The 20,464-nt window shown below is 38.8% G+C and overlaps 1 long non-coding RNA gene across 1 annotated transcript; it reads left to right on the top strand.

The window, feature by feature from the left end:
* Positions 1-10: 10 nt before the first annotated feature.
* LOC130602761 (uncharacterized) lies at positions 11-4,735 on the top strand. Its single transcript, XR_008972973.1, has 3 exons — positions 11-75; positions 3,523-3,615; positions 4,665-4,735. It is a non-coding gene; the product is annotated as an uncharacterized LOC130602761 (long non-coding RNA).
* The last annotated feature ends 15,729 nt before the right edge of the window (positions 4,736-20,464 follow it).

Here is a 20,464-nt window from a genome sequence, read left to right as displayed (position 1 = left end):
TTTTCTTTTACAGCACGCTTCACTTTCACCATGTACACAGTGATCTGATCTCAGCTTGTTTGCTCTGATGATGTTGTAAGTTTTGCCAATGACTTTGTCAAAGAGAAGCACTTTGCCCAGTAATTGCTTGTAATATGCAGGTGTAGCTATCTATAATACTACATATTGTATCTCAAAAATAGAAGGAACAAGAAATGTGAAGCCATAATACTGAAGAACTGTGGGCTTCAGTTCTCATTTGCACTACACACCTTTTTCACTGGTTAGCTCTGGGAATGTAAAGCACTCTTGAAATGGTACAGTTATGAACTGGGGTCACTTTGAGGTTGCTTTACTGTGATGCTATGTAAATAAGCCTTTAAATACCAGTGCACTAGCACCAAGTAATAACCACTGCCCCATCCCTTCCTTAGTGTACCTGTCTACAGCTTTTCAGAATGTATTCTTTAGGCTCTGTGCACTTTAGGTAGTAACACGTCCTGTTGTGATGATCTCTTAGTTAATTTACATAAGAAAGTACAACAAAAATATGCTTTAATTATCTTTCTTAAATTTTTTAATAATTCAAACCCTATTCTTCTCTAAATAGCAATATGATATTGAAGGCTGTTACAGAAAAAGTGCTGGCTCTATAGCAGGAGAAGCTCTTGTGATAGCGAGTCTATCCTGTGCTCTTGCATCAGGTTAAGATAGTCTTTGCTTACCTACCTGTGATCCTCATCCAGAAGGGTCTGCTGCTATTTCAGTACTTACTGCCCTTTTGGTGGGCTTGTCTCAAACAGTAACTAAAAAAACAGTGGTTTAAAAGAACAAATGTCTGACTGTAGAACATTGTTGCTTCTGCACCATGATGAAAGGAAGCTTCTAAGGATACACAGGAGTATTACCTCCTCCAGGCAGCAGCATGCCCAGCACTCCTGCTTTCCAGTCACTATTATGCTGGAGCACAGTTAGGGTGGAGGATAGCTGCTTCTCGTGGCTGATTTTGCTGGCTGTAGTAGCGTGCAGTGACTACTATCACCACATGCCTCCGTATTTCAGCTAGAGTGGGTATCATCCTGGACAGGATTCATGGTCAGCTGGAAAAAGCCCTAGTTAAGATGTTCAAAAGCAGGTGGCAGGTGTATGTAAACTGAAAGTATTGTTTGGTAAACCCAATAAATACGTATAATGATCTTCACTAGTTCAGGTATGGGAATAAGAACATAAACTCCCATGTCCTTTGTGTTTTGCATCCTCCGTTTTGGAAATATCACTCAGTGGACTGAAAGCTTTTACTGCTTCTAGAAACAAGTTTAAATGTGCTGTGTGAAGGTAGCTTCCTGGAAATGTTGAAATAAATACATGACATCTTTCTTTCTGGAATATTCATTTAGAAATACTACGGCACAAGAATTATACCTACTGCCACTCCTGTGATACGCATTTAGCAGGGATTTTTTTACCCCTTTAAAGCCATGTTTCTGAGTCCAATTGTTAAGTGGAGTCTTAGCTTTTGTTTGAAGAAACTTCTGTTTCCAGAAGACTTGAAAGTGTAAAATCAAACTAAAGGCAAGAAAACCAAAATTCTTGTCATGGACTTTTGTGTAGCGTGTTTCAGTTTAAGGCAGTCTCAGTATTTGTGTGTGCCTTAGACTGACAATACTGATTAGGCATAATCCTGAGACTGCAGAAAACGGAGATGACCGTTTGTATTGGGTCCTTCCCCTTATCTTACTTTATTGTAGACAGGGAGAGAAATGATAACAAAATTACTTCCTGAAAAGTGGCTCTGGCAGGAACATAGAATCCTAGAATAGTCAGGGTTGGGAAGGACCTGAAGATCATCCGGTTCCAACCCCTCTGCCATGGGCAGGGACACCTCACACTAATCCATGTCACCCAAGGCTCTGTCCAACCTGGCCTTGAACACCGCCAGGGATGGAGCATTCACAGCTTCCCTGGGCAACCCATTCCAGTGCCTCACCACCCTCACAGTAAAGAACTTCTTCCTGTTTAAGTTTGAACCCGTTACCCCTTGTCCTGTCACTACAGTCCCTAATGAAGAGTCCCTCCCCAGCATCCCTATAGCCCCCCTTCAGATACTGGAAGCTGCTATGAGGTCTCCACGCAGCCTTCTCTTCTCCAGGCTGAGCTGCCCCAACATCACCTCTGCAGAGTTTCTAATCCAAAACCACAAATCTGTTAGAAAGGACAGGATCCCAAGGCCACCTCACTGGCATGCCGGTACGCTTGCCACAACTTCGATTCAGCTCTGCTCCACATCTTCCCTTCCTTGGCACGCCAAGGGGAGAAATCTGGCAAGGTGGTTACCCCAGGGAAATGGGTATTGTTTTCCCTTGGAAGCTTAGTGAAGGAAGCAATATGCTCACTACTGAATTATTTGGACAACTTTTTTCACTCGGGTAACATCTATTTGTTGTGAGAAAGTCAATGAAAGAGCCAATGGCATGAAATTAAGTATGCGCACATACATCTTCTTATACCCTTTTTAAAGTAAAATAGGGCTCTCTTCCTACTTCCCTGGACTGATATTCTGCAAATGTGTTAAAGCTTTGAGTAAGCGTTGCTTCTCAAGGAAGCCCTGATCCTGCATATTTCTCATGAATGAATAACCACTTGATCCTCTTGGGTTCTTTGGAGCTCCCTCCAACTGAATAAAAAGGGCTGGACCACTCTTAGAAATGTAGAATCTCTTCCATATACAGCTGAGGGAAGTTGTTCAGAGATTTTGGTTAAAACTGTAGAATATATACTTTATATATACAATTTCTTCTAGGAAAAACTATTGCTAAAGTACAAAGCTCACCTGTTCACACCTCTGGACTCCTGTTTCTAATTTGTTTCTTGTCAACAGCACAAAATGTATTTGGCATCTTTGTTTAATGTTCACACATCTGAATGCTGCTGTGGGTCTTTCCAACAGGCACAGGAGTTATGCTCCAGTGAAATTAAAGGAATTTCATTTGCTTATCTCTTTGGCAGCTGGACAAGAAAGTTGATAAAGGAGAGCCTTTGCCAAATGTACGATAGATTAGTAACGATGCAGGGTAGTATAAGTGAGGTACATCTGCGAATCAACAAATAACTTGAATGAGGTATATTTGTCTGCATAAAAAAAATAACAACTATGTATTTCCTTTAAATTCACAGATTTATAAAGGATGATTTGGATGAAAAAGGCAATTTCATCTCTATGTTGCCACTGTCAATTTATAGTTGAAGGAATGCTTGTTAGCAGTGACTATTCATAAAAATATGGCAACTTTAAAGGATGCTTTGTGGTTTTTTGGTATTTTAGCTTATATTCCTCTAAAAGTAAGGATTATTTTATAATTTACAGATGCAACAGCATTTCTGTTGCCAAATCAGTATCATCAAATGTCATGTTTTGAAAAGACAGAAAAATAATGCAGTCATTGCTTCAAATTAAAGGTTTTCTTAACTTTAGCATTGCTATAAACTGTCATTAACTCCAATGGGATCTGAACATTATCTTTGTGTTGTTACTTTCCATTTCAGGATATCTGAAGTGAATTGCGATCAGTGTTCATGTTGAGAAGAAAGTTGGCTAGAAGTGAGGATGTAACCCAAGTGCAGTATTTTTCAACAAAGGTGGGTTTTTATTCCATGGAACTATGTAATATTTAATTTCATGTAAGAATCATTTTTCTACTTTTTAATCAAATAAGGTCTACTGTAAAATCATTTGTGGGTTTGAAAGATAAGATTGGTACTTTCTAAAGAATACATCTCAAGAACCATTTGGAAAAAAGAAGAAGCCATTCTATTCCTTTAAAAATAAATGAACTACAAAAAACGGACTTGATGGGTATTGACAAATTACTTCAGCTGATCTGAGCATGAATGTTGGTGTGGGCAGACAGCGCTGCGGTATAAAAATGGAACTGTGTATATTTTCCACTTAAAATGAAATCTAGAGAATATAGATACTCTCCAGACTGAAGTGCACAAGATGAAACTTAAAGCATATTTATGAAAAATGCAAATATTTTGCGCATGAATTATAATGTGGCTGTAACTCTATTGTTTATAGCTGAAATCTAAGATACGCAGTATGCCCAAAGTGAAAACAGTTGCGAGTGAATGGGAAATTTTTCTTCATTCCATAGAAGTATTAGATAGATGGTAGGAGTCAGCAAAGCAAGAACTTGAGTTTCCACGTCTAGAGGCATTAGTTAAGTTCCACCAATCTGTTGTACCATGAGCAAGGGCCATGCAAACCATCACTTTCTATAGAAAAAGCCAAGATTTCTTTTATATAGCATCACCCAAACGGTAATAAGCACAAAATGGATGCCCGCTTTTATGCTGATTATTGGAGAGAATTTTGTGAGGATTTAAACAATTGTGCTTGTTGAGATTACCTCAAGTTGGAATTGATGTAACAAAGAATTCAAGCCGTTATTTGTTTATTCAGTTAATCCTGGATTAGTTGAAACATAAAGATAGCACTTTCTGGGAGACCTGCAAATAGCAACACACAAGTGAAGAGAGATTTTCTGGTTTTAGTTTAAGCAGTGGCCTTAGCTAGAAAAATTGAAAAGAATAGCTCTGCACATTTTAACACTACATTTTGATATCTTTTTAATGATGATTTGAGGGTAATCTAACATCTAAATTGGCTTCACACTTCTCTACAGGCAATCTGTGGCAAAAGAAGCAAACTGAGGAGATAGCATTATCTAAATGATATGAGGAAAAGCAGTGGGACATCCAAGTGAGCCACATGTCAATAATCAGAGCAGTAGTATGTATAATAGCAGGATGTTAACCCAGTTTCAAATTGTAACTCAGGCCATATTTTGGTTTTTTTTCCTAAAAGTAACAGAAAATTCTTACCAGTATTCATTTGGTTGTAGTACATTAGGAACTTTTAGACAGGGAAAGGCATCAAAATATTTGTGAGTCCTCAAAAGGAAAGTATTCATGACAGTATTAATTTTTTGTTTTGGGGTCTGTTTTTTTTTGGGGGGGGAGGTTGGGGGATTTTTGGTTTTTCTGTTTGTTTTCTTTTTTTTTTTTTTTTAGAATCTCATTATGTAAACCTGAGAAATTGCTGGAAACAACATTTTCCCTTACAAAGGGAAAAAATGAACCACTTTCCCTTGCAGATGTGAGGTATCAGGTTAGCAGCCTTAATCATGGGAAGGGGATGGTTTTGCTGCAAGGGGTAACATAAATCAAATGCGTCTTCAAAATCAATTCCACTACAATTTTTTGCCACTAGTTTCAGAATCTAGGGAAAAATAACCCATAAATAAATGAAAATGTGGTTCTTTTGTACCTTAGGGATATAGAATGGATTAAATTAATTTAATTAGATTAATCTGCTGCTGAAGTGGAAAACATTTCTTTGGTAAATAGACAGGAAAGCTAAACTTCTGAAACTTTGTTAAAGCTCAAGTTAAACTACCTAAAATAAGTTTTCCTTTGATACCTTAAGGAAAATAAATCAAAGATTAAAACCCCAAACAAACAAAAACCAAAACAAACAACCAAACCCCCAAACAACACCCCCCCCCAAAACCAGTAAACCCTAGAATATTAGCCATGACCACAGAGATGATGAGATTTTCCTTATTTGCACAGAGCTGTTATCCTTTCCCATCTCCCTGTCTTCCGATTCAGTGGGTATTTAGTTTTACAATTTACTCTTCTCAACATCACAGTCACGTCAACTGTTGACTGTCCTTCTCTCTACTAGAGACATGCAAGATGGTGATGAATGTCAATATTTACCGTGACTTTAGGTTTTTCAGGCAGGAGAAGATGTTATTGAAAATCTGTTATGCCTATATTATGAAATTACTACTATTTCATGAAAGCAGAAGGGGAAAAATGAAAATATAGCAACAAATACATCATATTCAGTACATATGGAATCTTCCTCTCTGTAAAACCTACTTATTTCTTATTTCTGAAGTTAAAACATCATCCAGAATACGAGTCCCACATTGGTTGTAATTTTTGTGTGTAGCTGCGATTTAAAGTTTCGTGTTCTTTTAGTACTAATGAGAAACAAACGACAAAACAAGCTTTGTGCTCATACACACACAAAAAGACTTTATCTCTGAAAGCAGAATTAGGGTGATTTTAGTTCTCTTACGTACTTTAGGCTTTTGGTTTGTTTATATGGGTGATTTTGCTTTCTCGAAATCAGCTCTAAAAGAAACTCTGTTCGGTCTTCATTGTTAAATCTGGCACAGGGTATGGAATCAATGCTGGGAAAGATTATTTCTTGTAGAAATAATGAGGAAATAAGAACACTGCTGCCTTTTTTTCCTCTCTCTGTCTTTTAAAGTGGATTTGAGTATACCCAGTGGTTTGAAAATATCATATGCTGAAATTTCCATGAAAAATTCCATGAGGAATTGGAAGTTTATACTTGGATTTCTTTGAAAATGCCAGCTCAAGTTCACAAATTTGATCTAAGGATAGGAAACAATATCACATGTGGAGTAATTTCACTCGGGACAGGAGAAACTGTCCACACCTAACTCAGTGCAGGCACCAGGAGATACAAAAGAGGAAAGACAGTGATTCACGCTTATCATTTAGGACTATTGATAATACTGCCTGCTTAAGAAGCAGGTTTGAAGCATTTCTATGAGAATCCTTTCACATGTAATACTTCTCACTAGCTTAGTCCCTGTGACTGTTAGTCACAGTCCTACTCCTGTTGGTTTAGTCCATTATTTAATTGCCCTTTCTCCTTTTTTTACTTCTCTTTTTTTCTGAACAAATCTCTCTCAGGCTTCACTTTTTTAGCAAGGCATCATTTATGGTCAGAACAATTCTACTGCGTTTAATCATGCCTGTCAAGTCCCTAGCAGCTGTTTTTCAGGGCTTAGGGATACCTGAATCCACCTGAACATGTAGAAGCCGTTTCGATTTCAAGGAGTCTTAAAGTCCTAAAAAGCTTTTGCAGGTCTTCGTCGAAGATACTACTGTGTAACTGAAGAATAGCTTTAATCACAGAATAATAAGCATTGCCACTGTGGGGATGTGCATCTCAGTAAAAGCTCATCTGTTCTTCTGCCCAAAGTGTCTTGACATTGGCACAAGTTTTTGTACTGAGAAATCACAGTTATTGACCAGCTCTGTGTGACTTAAATTTGCTGCCTTGTGAGCCCTCCATCAGCACTTTTAGATCATTGTTCTTCTAAACTACATGACTTCTATGTGGTAGTGTTGGCCTGTGGTACTGGTAATACTTAAATAACGCTCTGATAACCTTTTCAAATGGGTTTGTTTTGTTTCACAGAGGAAATAGCATTGCTGAAGAAGCGCTGTTTACATCTCACATGGCTGATGCTTTTCTGACTGAGCAACAAGGATGATCAAAATTCACAGTTTATCATACTTTCCTCTTAAATTCCAAGTTATTTCTTGTATTTTTCAATTTAAATTCTTGAAGTAACTTGGTGCCTTGAAACTCATCTGCATATCCTCAGAGTGTCGAACACCCAGAGATAGATGTTGAAGTTACTGGTGTTCACTGTGGGTTTGTGAGGAGGAAGCAAGCCTTGCAACTGTCCAAAGCAGATGAGGGAATCTTGTAAAGGTACTTTAAAGAGATGATCACATGTAAAAAGTATTTGACTTCTCTGCCTCAGAGCAAGCTGGCACTTTGATCTTCACAGTCTTCCTTGTTAGTACCATTTGGATTAAGGATATTTTGGGACGAGGAAGATCCTTAATGTGTCTCTTCCCTCTCAGCATGGTAGGAAAAAGCCAGAGCTAATAACCAATTTGGTGGCTTTATAGCAGACTCTAGCTGTAACATGCAAAATATGTGACATAAATATGTATCTCTTAAGCACATGTGTTTTCTCATTTCCCTTTTGGCAATTGCTAATGTAATTATGAGCCACGACATATGGAGTATAATCTTCTTGGGGTGAATGCAAATGGGCATTTGAGGGACTAAATGCCCTAACTGGGTATGGAGTGCCCTGCCTTTATTTTGGCTTCAATGTCTGATCTAACCCAAGGTGCAGAAGGGCAAATGAGGGTCATTCTGTTCCTCATTGCTGCACAATACTGGTGAGGATTTTTGGAAGTAGAGCTCTAAGATCGTGTTTGTCTTCACTGTGTTGACAACAAGGGTCGTGGCTTTACTGTGAATCGACCTCGTTACACAGGTACCCTGTTCATCTATGTAAAGCAGGCAGGAAAGCAGCGTTGCTTCGGAAAGTGTTCTGTGCAGAAGAATAAACACAGCTGTAAACAGAGAAAAATGCAACCAATGTGTTTATGAAAATACAGAAACTGTCCTGATTAGTATTTAGAAAGTTAAAAATTACTTAGGCTCCGTCTGCTCTGTCTAATCAAAAATATATTTACCAATTTCTCTGCAAAGCAGTATGCATTATCTAAATATTACAATCAGAATGTGCTGTCATTCTTGCCAATTTGCTGGGTTCTGTCATGCTGCTGATGAACAGTGACAAACTGCAGCTCCTTTAAAGACTCTTGGTACATTGAGCTTTTGCCTTCTTGGAAGAGCTAGGAGAATAAATCATGTGAATCTTCTTTTAAACCTGGTCATTACCTCCCACAAACAATGTCTGTATTCTAATGTGATATAAATGTGATTCCTTGAGTTGCTGCCCATGGCAATTGGCTCAGATGCACTGGCAAAGATAGTTGTACACCCATGACTTTAACTTCAGCAGTAAAACCTGACTTCATTAAACGTGAAGGAACATCGCCCTGGATATCATTACATTTACAGCCAGTTCCTAGGTAAAGGGTGCCCACCTTTATGGCCACATTTCAGAACACTATAATCCCTTATTTTCCTCAGGGAAAATATAGTGCAAAGAATTAGGAGACCTGCTTCTGTGCTCCTCAGAGCCCCCAAAAGATGTGCTGTTTTGGGATAGTTCTCAGCCAGTATCCCAGGTTCCTATGTAAGTATGTGGGTCAGCCTTGATTACCTGGTTGCCGACAGTCACATCCTTTAAAGCTGTGGCAGCATTCACAAAGCTTCTGTTTTTCCTGGTACTAGAAAGAAGCTGGGAGTCCTGATAGCTCAGTGCATCTCAGTTTCCCAAGAAAATTCTCTTGTCATCCTGCTACATCAGGTAGCACCAGCATGGTCCTACATCTGAGACCTGTTGAAGATAAGATGTGCAGCTTTGCAAGCTGACTCCATTGACCTCCATATTAGTTCATCTTTCTCCATGTAACCACTTTTTCACTTCAGAAGTGGACATTGAAGTAATAGTGACTTGCTTTGAATTGGAGGTGCCTAGCTGAAGGCAGCTAACTCCTACACCTGCAATCAAATGAAAGGGAAGTAAACAGCCAAACAGCATGTCAGAAGCAAATATAGCAAACTGCTTTAGTGTATAGGTATTGGTACAATCCAGTGCTGTTATTCTACTTAGAAAGTGATTAGAATGAGTGCAGAGCAGTGCAGTTTGTAGTTTGTCATCTGTGTCGCTTGTGAAATGCTACAGTCACCAAGAAACACGAGAGGGACTTTGCAGGAGCATGAAGGAGAGGCAGAAGAAACAGAGGACCTGATAACTGGAAACTGCAGAGCCTGGCAACTGCAGATAAGTAGACGCTTATTGCTTAATCTATGAAGAAGTATCATGAGACAGGTAGCAGGGTTGGCATGCTACACAATTTATTTAATATGCCATTTTTTGGTTTGCTTCTAATTCCTCTTTGCATCTTAAACTACATATTCACAGAGGCACAGACCTGCCCCTTGGTATGGGAATGTGCTGACTTCTGTGCACTTGTGATAACAAAGCTTAAGGACTTCCTCACAGCTTGTGGGTTCCTTCATATCTGCAACTAAAACTGAAGTCATAGCCTTTTTTGGGTGCAGAGGCGCTTACTGAGCCACTACTTTCGGGTCAAAATCATGGTCCTTGTTAAATTGATCTAAAGGAAGAAATTCCACTGATTTCTATATACCAAACTTTCCGTGGGACAGCTGGAATGTGGGCAGAAATAGAATTACCTGTGCTGTATGGCTAGAATATGATGCTTTTAGAAGTCTCTTACAAAGCCTGCTGACCCTTGATAAGTATAAATAGTGATAACATTAAGAAGCTTGATGTAATTATTCTTGACCCTGTTCAAAGCTTCTTTCAGTTGACAGAAGCAGGAAAAACTTGGTAGCTACGAGAATGTGGGGGTTTAGTAGAGAAAGACTCTTTCAAAGACATTGCAAAGGGGGAGAAATAAGCAAATAAAAAGGGAGACACATTGCGGATTTCAACCGCAAAAGTCAACACTGGACTATTCAGCCCCTGGAAATTCAAAGAAGGGGGATCTACTGTGAATTTAAGAACACTGTGGTTACGCTGTAGTTTATATCTTGTGGCATTTGAGTAATCTAGTTAGAAACTGTGTTTTCTGTGCTTAGCAAAAAACATAAGAGAAGAAAGTTTTGCTTTGTGCTTTGTAATGTTGAAAGCATTAAGATCCATAAACAATAGCATGGTTTAATTAAGTTTTGCAATTAACTCCTAGAATTATTCCAGAAGTTCCCAAGGTTCTGGCAATGTTTTCCCTTTCTCATCTGCATCCACAGCCCTCACGATGTTCTCTCTAAGTCTCATCTGATGCACTCAGGAGTGGCCACAGAGATCACTGTTTCTCTGATCACAGTTCTTCACTGGCGAAACTGCTTTTTAACATGGTAAAGGTATGTGATGATGTATTTTCATGTAGAGCGCATTTGATTCACATACAGCTGGATATAAAAATACCCATGTTGTGAGCTTAATAGCATTGCTATTCAATTTAGATACACTCTCATTTGTACATTCATCTTTATCATGCAGCATCCCTAGTGAGCATCTCTTCTGGAAACTTCTCAAATGCTCTGGTCAGAGGCATCTGCAGACTTTGTCAGCGCCATGTCAAGAGCACCGATGCTAAAGCAGTATCATTTCACTGTTAGCGTTTGCAGCAAGTGTGCAGTCCAACATGTCGACAACTGTATTTCACTGAAATTTGTTTTAGAGTTTACATTTATAGTAAGGAATTGGTATGTTGGGAAATTTACCGTCAAGCCTTGACTTGCAGCATTTCTGGGTACACAGCAGGATAAACTTTTGACAGGGTTTTTTTTCTGCAGGTTCTGAGATTCCATATAAAACAATTACTTTTTCTGAAGGTTGCACATCTCTCTCTTGGTCACGTGATTTTCTATTTTACATTTATATAGAATCATAAAATCAGAGAATGGTTAGGATTGGAACGCGTAAAACACTTCTATGTTTGCTAGCATAAACTTCCCTAAATAACCTATATTAGTCTATCAAAGCAAACATATTATGGGAAGGAAATAAACAAAATGTTGCACATTTCCAATAGAGAGGGTTTTTTCCCCATTAACATTTGTTTTATTATATTTCTGATCTGAAGCATGTGTTGTGAGAGAGTCTAATTCTTTACTAAATGAGGATAGTAGTTATAATTATTAGCCCAACTACAGCTTTATTTTTGCTTCTTAAATGTTTGCATTAAGAGAATAGTTTAAATATTGTTATTACCAACCGGTGATTGCTTTATATCCTAAAAACTATCATGTTTTGCATTCCTTTTTTAAAGTAGTGAATATAAGAAGGTGATTCTGAGCATAACCAATAACTTGTACTTTATAGACAAGGTCAGGATAAGTTTGCTTTTGTGTTAATTGTGGGATAGTTCCTCGGCTCAAAACAGCAACAAAAAAAAAAAAAGCAATAATGGAATATAGGAACAATTTTCCCAGGTGAGAGAGCATGTTTCTAAGTCAGATGAGCTTAGCATGCGTGTCCCTTTAATATAAAGTAGACAATTCTTGAAAACTTCATTATCCAAAATACACAGAGAAGGTTTGGATGCCTTCATTGCATCAAGTGCTTATATCTATGTCAGTGTGTCCTAGAACTCCTTTCTTCCCAAATAAGCTTTCCAACATCTGAGCAAAGAGGCAAATGCCTTCCCCTTCATCTTTCTCCTTGCCCCTACTGTTTTTAATAACGTATGTCTGACATGCTAACAATCAGGCACATGCTCGCTCATTGTTGTCTCATTTCAGCTGCCTGATAATGGCTTAAGAGGGATGATGAGTGGAATTGCACATCAAGGATCCCTTTTGTGGATGGGGTAACCAGGAGTGCATTTCCAATTTGCAGCTTGGCTCTGGGGCTTCAGAAGCACCACGTATGTTTGATACCCACTTGGTTGCTTGCTACCAAACTTGGGGATCAGTCACTATGTTGTGAGAGGATACATTAAAACACACAAAAAAAAACAAATCAAGACAAAAAGCAGGAAAAGAAAAAAGCAGGTAAAAACCTGACTTTTGTTTTGAAAATAATAGGCCATCTCACAGATGGAAAACTTGTCTATTGTAAAACACGTGGAGGAGAAAGAGTGTGTGTGTGTGCGAGGGAGAGGGAACGTATGTATGTCTCTGTTTCTCTTTTATAATATCTCAAAGACAAAATAATGCATAATTTGATTCCGCAACTGTTTTTGAGTTAAAACAGGAATTACACTGAGCCCTTCTTAGACAACCATTTCCTTGTTAGGTCAGGGCTCCTTGTGGCAAATCTGCATTCTTTGTAATCACTTGCAGTCAGTCAGATTTTAATTTGTCTTTGTCTTCAGCCCTGCAAAGTTTGGGCCTGGAATCCCTTTGCTTCAAGGATCAAAGAGTGTTTTCCCTGTCTATGTCAGGCACACTTATGGAATGCTCTTGTATGTTTATGTAGCTCAATAATTATTCCATATTAACAAAACCAGATTGATTCGGGAATGTTTTTCAGAATAGCCTTTTTGAAATCTTGCTTTGTTGGAATTACGGCACCTCCAATCCTGTTCTTTTCCTTTTGAAATACATTGTAGGAATTCACTATGCAATCTGTAAAAACCCCATTCAGGGATGAATGGCTTCTTCTTCTTCTTATCTTGTTAATCAATATTGTTAACTAGCTGTGATGGACATAATTAATGCAATGACCCCGGCCCCCCCTTAATTAAAGATAATTGTTCAGTCACATTCAGTCTCCAAAATATGTGTGAGCACCAATGTCATAATTTATTTTAGGCTCTACCATGATGCTTATGAATTCTATTTTCTTCATAACAGCTAATTTTAATTCTAGCTCACCCAGCAAAGTTGGAAGCCATAAAATGGCCCTCTTACCTCTCTGAGCTGGATGTCTAAATAACACATTAGTCTATCGCACGCTTCCAGTCAGGAAGGGTTGATGAGGGTAAAAACAGAATTCCACTACTTGCTGGGCTCTGATGCTGGCCTGAATCCATTTCCCAATAGCTTGGTTAAAGTGCTGCCCGATGAGATGTATGTCTTGGCTTGAAGTTAAATGGTGCTGATATCAGAATAAACCTCCTGGATTTTGGTATGTGTTTCATGTATCCTTTTATCAGCTCTATTTGTTATGCTTTTGCTGAGCTTCCTTGAGAAAGAACAAAAGGGTACACTTATTATGCAGAAATCTCATGAAAGCTATTTAAAATAATATTTGAGGAGGAAAAAACAAATCAAAATGAATAAAAGCCTAGGAAACACATGATGAAGCAGAATGAATATCAGAGCTATTAAATTAATAAGCTTGCAGAGCATTATTTATGGTATCTCAATAGAAGTTTAGAAATTGATACTGACTTTCCCAAAGTAATTGAGCACCTTTGTTGTATTTCAGGAATACATATTCAAACCCACTGCATCCATTCCTTGTGGAGAAAAATGGTTCCACCTGCCAAAAACCTCAGGAGTTTCATCTGATTTTCATCTTCTCAAGGTAAACAACCGGGGTATTGACTCAGTATGGTGTTCATTCAATGAATCTGTACAGTCTGAGGCTGTCTGTAGATGGTTGTCTCACAAGTTGCCCATTAAAAGAGTGTTTGAAGCTGTGCAGAAGCAGTAGCCTGAAACAGAGATTTGGCAGTTCCACAGCCGCACAAGCTGTCCTGTCAGGACGGTTTACTTTTAGGTACACCCTTCCCTCCCTAACAAGTACAGCAGAAACGCATGTGAAGGATGTTATTCAGGGCTGATGTGCTCAAGAAGACTATGGGCTCAGCTCCAATGTTAAGCCAGCCTGAAGCCCAGCAGTATGTTCCTGAGGACCATCTCACACTCTTGGGGCCGGAGGACCTCCCTCAGCTGTGCCCCCAGTTCTCAGTGGCCTGCAGAGAATCACAGGCTCAGGCTCTGCTGAGCCCTACAATGCTGCTACAGGCAGACCAGTTGATACGACTGGAAGGGCAGAGAACTGAATGAATGGTCACTGAGCCTCCCAGTACAGGCTTCTTTGCAGTATTCATTAGTGCAAATTAGACGGAGATGCAGGTACTCAGTACTCTGAAAAATCAGTGTCAACAGACCAGAGCTGTCTCCTCAGAGTTCGCCGGCTGTTTTGTGCTGGCTTTGAGTTGTAATGCGTGGCTGAGATTCTCATCCTTTATGCTACAGCCTTGAAGTCTCCCTAACCAGGAAGATGATTCAGCATACCTGCTGTTTCGGTTTATTATTCCATTTCTCTTCCCTCTTTCTTGCTTCTTTTTTAATCTGAATGAGCTTCTCCTGGACTTTAAGTTATTTCAGTGAGGGCTCTTTTCTCTTTCAGAAAAGTTCTGTGGTACAAAATCTGTAGCATGCTTTCCAAGTTCCTAGCAGCTCCATGCAAAGCTTACAGTAATATAAGAATCCCATGTTTAGTGTGCTGCAGTGTAGGTCCTTATTTTGTAGTGTTTAAGTATTAACAGGATAGTAGCTTCAGCTTTGGGTTGTCTTACCTAAGGCAGCTTGCACTGTGGTTGGACAAGGGTGCTTGGTGTGTGCTTAGCACGCCAGAAAGCATTGCTGATGTGGACCTGTTGAAGCTGGACAGGTTGTGTGTGTAAGGTTGTACCAGCGCCCATAGCAAGCGCGCTGGCCTCCCTGTGGCTGTTGAAAGAATTAACGGGATTTAAGTGCTGAAGCCTCAACCAGCCGACCTGCCTGGCTTTCAATCTGTTTCAAGCGACCTTACACAGGGGTCTTGCAAAACTGATGCGGTGATGCAAAGAACCAGGCTCCCCAAACGTGATCTTTAAACAACATATTGGATGAGAGCTCATGATTTTTAGAAAGCATTCAAGGATATATAAAAGAAGCAATAGAGTGAATTGGATAACAGCAGGGACAGCCAGTTCCATATGTAATCTGTCTTGCAAATCTACTTCTGCAAGTATTTGCAATTCTGCCAGTAGCTGCAATAGTTATTTGCTAGTGCAGCACACCGTTTCCAAGTAAGCAGCAAAAATGTTTTGTACATCTTGGTTTCCCCCTCATTTCCCCTCTTAGAATAGTGATAGCTTAGCTACAAATACTATTGTTTCCAAATAAAATACCAAAGGTTTATTTCTTTGATTGTAGTCATCACCTGAGAGGTGATAATTCACTATCCAGTGAGTACCAACCTTTCCCCTGCTTAAATGGAGAACCCTGCTATAGAGAGCTATCAAAGCTTTTGTCTCTTTGTTCTTAGACATTATCAAAGCAGTGTCTTTCCCTTTTAATACTGTCTCTGATGGCATTTTTTCTTCTCCAAAATGTTCCTAACTTAAGCTTCTGAGATCAACCAGTATTATAAGCGCTTAGGGTTGTTCTCAGTAAGGGTGAAAAACCCAGTAATTGTTTAGGCTGAAAGAGGCAGAAAAAGGATTTTTACAAATCCCTTTTTATCTGCATGCTAGCAATGAGTAAGTGCTTGTGGTTTTGTTTCTCTTTAATTTCTTGTCTGTGCCTTGTATATCTTATTGGGTTAATACCAAGGACTTTAGGGCTGAGGACTGTATTCTCATAGGTCGCAGCTCTAAAGGACATCGTTCCTGACTGGTATCTCCAGGCACTGCTATAGTGGAAAAAATACCCCAAATGGATAGGGTAATTGTATATGCTGTTTATATTCATGTTTGTACCTGTAGGGATGTGGTGATGGGGAGGTGTGGTGAAATGATAGAAATGTTACTAAAGACAGCTCTTCCTTTCTGTGAAATAAGGAAATCTGATGGCACCAATTTAATTCCTGGGAGCACAGTGAGAAAAGGGCTGGCACCATATAAAGGTAACACCAGCAGGAACTGAAAAATAACAATGGGAAAATCTATATCTAAAGCACTGTCTGGAATATGTTTATGCATGTAGAGTATTCAGTGACTCATCTACAGTAAACCTGAGGGAGACACAGAAACAATACATAGATGTCTGTATCACTCCACAACCTCTGCTGGAGATAAATATGAAATATAGCCATATTTCATTGGAGACCTATTTTAATCTTTCCTCATTCCAACATGCCCTCAACTTTTGCAGTGGATTTGTAACCACTTCCTTGCCCCTGATGGAGCCATTTTCATCTCTTTGACCCATGAAACGCTTTCAGAGAGTAATTTTTGTCCTCAATATGGAAATGGTTGCTTTAAACTACAGAGGCTGCAATTCTCTAAATACATGTTGAGAGATAGCAGCCCTGATTTCTCTCAGTCATATCTCTTTACTCCCTGTTTTATGTTACGCAAAGAAAACCTTGTGTCACGTTGTCCCTATACGAATTCTTTTATTAACCGCAAAGTAGAAAAATGTCCAGTGAATTACAGATGCCTCGGTCTTTCACTGGGTTCATTTTTGTTTAAATATGGAAAAATGCATGGATAACTCATTTTTTCTCCTCTCCTGTTTGTAAAAAGAAGAAAGTGAACTAAGTCTTAGCAGATTCAATAGATTCTGCTTTTAAATTTCAGGATCACTGGGCAGTAGTGAGGATTTAAGTATTCTCATTAATCTACTTTTATTTGAAAGCACACAAAATTTAATGCACTGGAAGACATATTGGGTAAAACAGAGGGGCTTCTGAAATACAGAAGTTGATAGTCAAAACAACCAACATGTCTCCTGAGTTTGAAATGTTAAGGTTATAGCCCTGGCCTCAGATTTGACATCACATGCCTTGAATGTGACATCATACGTTTCTTTGGGAAGCAACTTCAAGCATTACATTTCTTGGTAAAGACTTGCACTAAGCATTCGTTATTTAGAGTTTTTTTCAATTAAAGTCAAAAAGAAGAAATTTTCCTTTTGTCACCAATTGAACTGAGAATAATAATTTCCTAAATCACGTTGTCTGCTCAGGCTAAGGAGGATCAGGTCCAGAAATGAGACATAGGACAAAAACAGCTTTGCATCTCTTAATGTTTAAGGCCATACAGTATGCTTTAAGGGGAAGAAATTAGGCTAGTTTCTCAGCATGTGGAAAGCAGAGGAGCCTATAGATCAGGAAAAAGAACTTTTTCCATCCCATTTTTCTTTGCTATCTGAAATCGGATCAGTAGTGCTACTGTTTTCTTTTTCATTTCACAGCCTACAAAGGATTAATTCTAAAAAGCAGAAATGGGCAAGTCAGTTCAAGTGAGACTTGATATTTACACTCAAGTTGGAAAGTCCAACATGAAAAGCTGTGCGATACAGTAAATGGCACCCATGATTCATTGCCAAAAATAGCAGCTTGCAAAAGAGATAATGTTTGAGATCCCCATGAGATAAAAGGAAAATCTTCTGTGGTATGATTGGCCTTTGCATCTAGAAAATGGTGTATTTATGAAGCATTTTGTATGAAAGCAAATGATAGAAGAATCGGGTGAGACAGTGAGGAGGTTTTGCGATAGAAATCTATTTTCCATCTTGGTTTTTAAGATTAAATCTCAAATTGTGTAACATTTAGTGTCATAGAACCACATAACTACTTTCAGAGAAAACTTACTAGTTGGCTGTACATAAGGCGAACTGTATTCCCTTTAGAGAATAAACAGCCCTGAAAAAGTCATTGGGGTGTCTGCAGGCTGATAGACACAGCAAGACAAGCCTCTAGAATGAAGTATTAGTTTAAAGCCTCATATTTGCTGCATCATATACTATAAGATTCATGGATTTTTTCAGCATTTGGGGAAAAAACCACAAATGAGATAATTGTTCTGCAATTATTGATGAAAAGGAAACTCAGCAGTAGAAAAACTAATCTAAAATTCAAGTCAGGATGAGGGAAAGTCATTAGCTATGCTGTGTAAAGCAGACATATACAATCAATGTGTGAATGTCATGTTTGTCAGGCCAAAGCGATGGGAAAAGACTTCTACTAACAGAGAGAAAATTGAACACATCTATAACGGTGGAGGATAGTTCATATCCTGTTGTAATTGCGGTGCACTCAAAGAAGAATGAGAATAGCAAGGGGGGAAAAAAAAAACCTCTCCTGAGCTTTACAGCAGCATTGCCTCGAATGCGTGACAAAGGTAAAGGCTTGAAAGGTGATGTTGCGAAGAAATCTGAAGCCAAGCAAAGAAGCTCAGGGAGATGCTGTGAAAAAAAAAAGCGCCAAATTGAGCTGTAGGCAGCTAGGAAGAAAGTAACTGTAAAAGAACCCCAGATGGTGCCAGGGAGAGCTGATAGTTTTGTTCCTTCTGTCTATTAAAATGTGTCAAGCATGCAGGGTCAGAGTGCACATGATGATTTGATGGCAAACAGAGACATGGTAGAAATAAAAAGACTTTGGAAGTTTGGATATGCATTAGTGATAGGTATGTATTGGGTAAGATGCTTGCGTATCACTGCTCACGCTGGTCATATAAGGTGAATGAGGTGCCACCAAGGACAATCTTCATGGAGAAAAAAGCTGAAAAAACAAAAGACACAATGGAAATATTATTACCCCATTAGAAAACTATGAATCCCAGATATATTTCAGTCTGTATCAGTTAAAAAGTCCAAAAGCATCTAGGTGTGCACAGAACAAAGAAAGTCTGAAGATGTGGAATAGTTCTTGCATTAATTACTGTTGTACACTAGATGCTATAATCATGGGCAAGGATCCCATTACGTGGGAACAATAATAATAAAACCCCCTACAAGTATAACTCCAAAGCATCACCACATATAAAGTAAGAGGAATAGCAGGTACACACTTGACAGTGGAGTATGAAAAGGTAAATAAGACAACATTGCTCAGCAAGGCAGTTGTGTAGTCTCCCATTCCATCAGAATGAACCAACTTATTTTGTAGTTTTGTTGGGCTTTCTTTTTACTGTGAAGGTTTAGAGCTGGGAACAATTTGGCTCAGTGCTACCTTTCGGATTGTGCCATTCTCTGAAATCTCTGGTGCTGCTGTGGTTTAATCTAATGCTAAAGAGGCTGAGAAGCAACGCAAGATGCCTGTATTTCCGTGCATGCATTTCTGCAGTTAGTTTGCAAAAAACACCCGCTTGCCTGAAACAGTCTTTCTTTTCACAAGCTACTTCATTGTCCAGAAACATAAGCAGCAGCTTCTGTGTATTACGGGATGGAAACAGTAAATTTTACAGCACAATTCATCAGTGGCGTCAGTCAGATTTAAGAGAGAGAGCGTGTTTTTGCAAAGCTGCAGAGATTGCTGTAACTGAGGTCAACAGCAAACTCCTAGTGCTTTTAAAAATTGATTTTACTGAAATCTTACTCCATTTTCCTAGTAATAAAGGCCTCCAAGGATTTAAACTGCTGTAACTGAGAGCAGTGTTTGGCCCCGTTCTCTAAGTAGGTGTGGTGTAGCTCCATTACAACTCCAGCGCAAATAATAGCATCCTTTAATAATGGAGACCCCTTCCTAATATTTTAGTAAGCAACCTTCTGTTTTCTCTTGTAAAAGCTCAGAGGTCATAAGCTTGAACTTCTAAGGAATCCAAGAAACCTATTTATCTCTTTTGCAAAAGGTCTCAGATGAAATAAGAAAACACATGTGACAGGAATAGAAATGTATTTGCTCATCTGAGAAATCCAGTGCAGATTGCTTCATCAAAAAAGACTTGGCAAAATCAACGTGGCTCGGTTATTTAATTTTAGACAGAATTTGATACTGTATAAAGTAACGAAAGATGCTGCCTTGATTATTCCAGAACACATGAGAATTGTTCACAGTATTCTTAAGGAAGGCTAAAGGGCAGGTGCCCCAGCATACATGGATTTGAAATTTATAGAACAGCAAAGTAGTTAGAAATGGATAATGGTGTCATTTGCAATTTTAATTAAAAGAAAAAAAAACAACAGAAAAAATGTCAAACAACAAAACAAAATACATAAAAGAAACAAAACCAGAAAAACAACATAAACCCCCACACAACTCAACAATCAGGACCTGTACTATAAATGAACCCTATCTTCTGTCTGTGAATGAACGTTGTCGCCCCTGGGTCACAGATCTCAGGCTTTTGCATTTCTCTGAAGGCATTTGCATGGTTCTCCATTCTTAAGCAGGACAGAGGTTACAGTCCTCCTTCCACTTCCCGTGATTTATCTCAGCAGCTTTTACTTCTGTATATGCTGCAGTCCTTTTGTCTTCTGGGCAATGGTAATAACTCATCCAACTGACTCTTTAAAGCAAAG

Source organism: Pezoporus wallicus, unplaced genomic scaffold, assembly GCF_028554395.1.
Source record: "Pezoporus wallicus isolate ANWC-B61680 ecotype Strahan unplaced genomic scaffold, APGP_CSIRO_Pwel_v1 contig_6814, whole genome shotgun sequence".
Classification (NCBI taxonomy): domain Eukaryota; kingdom Metazoa; phylum Chordata; class Aves; order Psittaciformes; family Psittacidae; genus Pezoporus; species Pezoporus wallicus.
Note: the sequence above shows the minus strand (reverse complement) of the source record. Positions and strands in the feature narration are given on the sequence as shown.